The following is a 5000-nucleotide window of genomic DNA, read 5'->3' on the forward strand; positions in this document are numbered from 1 at the left end:
GTCTGTCCCTATTATACTCGTCTGTCAGCCACCCACAGCATGGGGGTCACTCTGGGGGTCACTCCTAAGGGGCCAGAGTGACACTCTCCTTTTGTCTGCCACTCCCCTTTGGTCCAGAGGTCATCCAATCAGCTCCAGCTCCAGCTCCCACACCTGCCACTTCTGCTTAGTGTCAGAGGGGTGAAGAAGAAGAAGAAGAAGGCCATTTCTGTCATTGTTAGAAACTCAACTCCTTGCGTCCTCGCCTCTGTCTTCCACTCACTTCTTCTTAACAAAAAAAAAAAGCATTGGAGGAGAATATCTATGTGGAAGGACCTAGCTCTTCTCCTCCAATACATTTGAGTGAGTGGAGGACAAGGAGAGGATGCAGGGAATCAACCATTTAGAAAGGGCAGAAGAAGAAGAAGAAGAAGAAGAAGAAGTAGAAGAAGAAGAAGAAGAAGTAGAAGAAGAAGAAGAAGAAGAAGAAGTAATAGAAGAAGAAGAAGAAGAAGTAGAAGAAGAAGAAGAAGAAGAAGAAGAAGTAGAAGTAATAGAAGAAGAAGAAGAAGAAGAAGAAGAAGAATAAGAGGTAGAGGTGTCTGGAGAGCTGTAGTGAGACTCTCTCCTAGAGCTCCTCTGTGCTCTAAGCTTTAGGACTAATCTCCGACTTGGAGCGGGGCTGAGAGCACAGGCTCTCCAGCAGCCACTTTATTCACTGACATGAAAGAGTGCTCAAAGCAATCACGTATGATAAAGGCAAAACCATGCGGGATTTACTCAGTCTCAAAGTCTCTGGCGGGAGTGTTCCTCAGGTTCTCTCTCAATGTGGTATTACTCATAAGGGGATAAGTGGCTGCTCTAAGAGCTCCTCTAATAAGCCTCGCAGTAGTGTATAGGCCCTTTCAAGTCAACACATATGATCACATATTATGCCCCACTTTTCAATGGCATTGACCAAACACTGGCTTGGTATCAGGGGGAAAGGGTTTACATCTTTGATGTTTTGGGGGAAAGTGGAGAGGGATAGCTGCATGCAGGTTCTGGTTTCACATGAATAGCAGCTCCTTCAAAAGCTTTTTTTGTCAACATCAAACACCATTAATTTGGGGTTGGTCCCAGTGGATACACCCCATATTATGTATTACATGCACAGAGGTCCAAGCTCTTTATCAACATATTTCGGAGAACAAATTTGTGTACATACTATACATAGGGCTAGAGGGAAACAGAGACATTATCAAAGAGCTCCTGAGAATGATTATCATGGACCTTCAGTCTGGTCCACCCCCTTGGATTTCAGTCAAGGCTTCAGATTACATTAGCCAGAGCCCTGAGCCCCCATTCACTGAGTTGGAAAAATTAAATCAGTGACTCATAACCTGAATTCACTTAACAGTGACAAAGAACAATACATACCCCGACTGCAGCTGAGAGCCAGATGTGGAGTGTAAAAACAAAAAACTCTGAGGCCAGTTTATGATGTACTGTAAGGACATATTTTAGATTTCTGAGGAGAGAGGCATGGCTTTTGGTAATGACTATTTATCTGACCTGAATTAAGAGAATGGTTCACTGACACTCCAACATGTGTTCCAAATTCCCTTTTTTCTGCACTCAATGTAAACATCATTAGGAGAATGCAATCAGTGACGGACGACAAAGCTTCAATGAGTTCAGTTCAAAACGTATTTTTTTGGGTTATTACATAAATAATGTATGCTTTTTTCTTTTTCACAAAACGTTGTCAGTCATGGTCAGCATTTATCTGCTGAATTCCGAAGACCCAAAGCCGAGAGGTCAATTGGAAGGACTCCTCTCAATGGAGTCACAATTCCAAAATGTCAGGATTGCTCTTGTCTCTCTGTAAAGGGCAGAATTTCCATTTCAGTGTGCAAGAGAGGCAAAACCGTATCACTCTGAACCACACACTGACACCCACCACTGTTGCATAGCATCACTCCGTCTCCAATGTATCAGGCTACATTCTATGCATGTATTTCAAGAAGATACGATATAGTACCTGTCATGTATGTGTCCAATGTTGTTTCTCTACCCAGTTTAAACAGTATGGTCTGAGTGAAGCCCAGTCCCTGCATCTCTGGAGGCACAGCAGCAGTGCTTCCGTTAGGAGTTCCTCTGAGCTTCATGGTGCATGGAGCCTAGGCAATTTCCCAGGGATTATTGGTGATCTGAAAGACTCTTATGTCCATGCAAAGCCATCCCTGCCTGGATGGAGCGGAGAGGATGAGAGGCATGAGGAAGGAGCAGGTCTGGAGGCTTATCCCGCCTCGTTGCTCTCTCCCCGAGCTCTGACAATCACCATGACCTCTGACCCCGCAGCAGTCCAGAGGTCAAGTTAGGTATTCACACTTTCTCCTCTCAAGGAGCAGATTACAACTCGCTTTCTTCCGGTAGTGTAACATCCATCGCACATAAGTGGCTGTGTTATTTATTTATGTCTGTCTACTGAGTTCATTATAGATATGTTGTCATATTGTGTACAGTATCGGGTGTTCCATTTATGGATTATCTTTTGTACAGTATAGGGGCGGCCATTTCAAAGCTACGACAATATATGATTTTAAAAACGTCACACCGGAACACATTAGCATGTGTAATGTGTTTGTAAACTACTTTCGCTTTGTAACAGTAACTAATAATACCGGATGGATCTCTTTCAAAGAGAAAACAAATGTTGTTACATTACTGCAGCAACCCTCTACAGAGAAATGAGGCATTCCACTTGTTTTTGTACCACAGGAATGGGACTCATTATGTAGCGAGGGAGTTGTTCAGATGCCAAATGCTGTATTGCATTATCTGCATACAACTTTCTCTCTTTCTCTCTCTCTCTCTCTCTCTCTCTCTCTCTCTCTCTCTCTCTCTCTCTCTCTCTCTCTCTCTCTCTCTCCAGTATTATTCTAATTGTATCTGTCTATCCGGACCCAGACAGATTCCCTGGCTGCTGACATTGTTTTCCCTTGTGCCTCAGTTCGGTACAGAGAGACTGACAGTGGCTCCCTACTCTGCTTCTTTAGAATGAAATACTGAAGAGAGGCTCTCACAATGGATCTTTGTGCCTGAAAAACAGTGAAGTCATAGTTTCCCAGGCGCCCCCCCCCCCCCCCCCCCCTCAGAGATGCCTAGCAATGAGGAGGAGAGGGGGAGGTGGGGTTTTGGGTGGTAAACAAAAGAGCAGAATCCATCCTGGTGAACCTCTTTGCCTTCTGGGGGGTTTCTCTTTGAATCGTTCAGCACTTCAACACAGCTGCTCCATGTCACAGGTGAATTACCGGTGGCCCCTTTAGCCCGATCCTCCCCTTCTTCTCCCCATCTAAGATTAGATTTGATTAGATTAGATAAGATTAGATTAGATTCAACTTTATTGTCATTGCAGACGTACAAGTACCAGACAACGAAATGCAGTTTAGCATCTAAACCAGAAGTGCAAATAGTGATATAAGAACATGATATAAAACATGACAATGATAGTGATAGGTACAGTATGGCAAGTACAGTGGTTTAGAGGTATATACTGTTATGATCTATGACCAGTGGTAATCTGTAGGTGGCATTTTTTCAATCTCATTTTATAGCAAAGATATTAACACTAAGTACCATTTACTGTACACTGCACACATGCACACACACACACACACACACACACACGCGCACGCACACACACACACACACACACACATGCACGCACGCGCGCACGCGCGCACGCACGCGCACACACACACACACACACACACACACACACACACACACTTATATAGTGTTTATTACATTGTTGTTGTTGCTTTTTTATTATATTGCAGTCTGTGTCTTTATGTCTTATGCACCAACCATACCAAGTCAATTTCCTGTATGCGGGACTATACTTGCAATACAAATGATTCTGATTCAGATCTGATTCAGAATTCATGAATTCATAATTCATAATTTGTATTTCATTATTTTTTCCTGTGAAACACTCCCATGGCACCGGTATAAAGGTCACAGCGATGTTCCTGCATAAGATACCAGGACAAACACACCTCACTAAAGGACAAACACACCTCACTAAAAGGCTAAGCAGCGACGCCTGGGGCGGTGGGGCTCTACACGGGAGGTGCGGTACAAAGGCACAGCAGACAGAGATAACACAATCCAGAGAGTCCACACACACACACACACACACACAAACACACACACACACACACACACGCTCGCCGCACACACACACACACACACGCACGCACACACACACACACACACACACACACACACACACACACACACACACACACACACACACACGCTCGCCGCACACACACACACACACACACACACACACACACACACACACACACACACCGCCAGAAGCCATTTAGAATGCCTGAGGGGTTCTTCTCCGTGGATGGAGCTGTGTATCCTCCTCTGGCAGGTGTTCATCAGCCAGAAGTCATCTATCAGACAGCCGTGGCAGAGGGAAGGAACCACATCCTATTTCTTACAGTCATTATTCTTGGGAGAAGCATCAGGGGCATGTTAAAGAGTGTGCCCAGGTTAGTGTGAATGAATGTTCGGGGAGTTTTAAAGAGGTACTCTCTCATCTTCGCCACCGATCAATGAGATTCTCCAGAGTGAGTGGTTATCTGCCTGATTTATGCAGTGGCATGCCCTCCCATTACAGCGACGTGCCAAGCCGGTGTCGCCAACCCACAGACTGACATAAGGCTCTGGCACGATTATGAGCTTTATGCTTAAGTGCCTATCAGAGTCATTTAAAAACCATTACTGTAGCTAACTATCTGCCGTGGACAAATTAAAGGTGATGCGTAATCAGTTTGTGTACCTGCTGTGGGAAAACCGCAGATTTATGGAACTGTAGAGTAAATAGTAAGAGGGGAATGGAGCGTATTTTGATATGAATTCATAATCGACCTTCTTTCTCTTTTTTCATAATCTCTCTCTCTCTCTCTCTCTCTCTCTCTCTCTCTCTCGTCATAACCTTCTCTCTCTAAAATGACTTT

This window comes from Nansenia antarctica (assembly GCF_963989245.1).
Source record: "Nansenia antarctica genome assembly, chromosome: 18".
Taxonomy (NCBI): Eukaryota; Metazoa; Chordata; class Actinopteri; order Argentiniformes; family Microstomatidae; genus Nansenia; species Nansenia antarctica.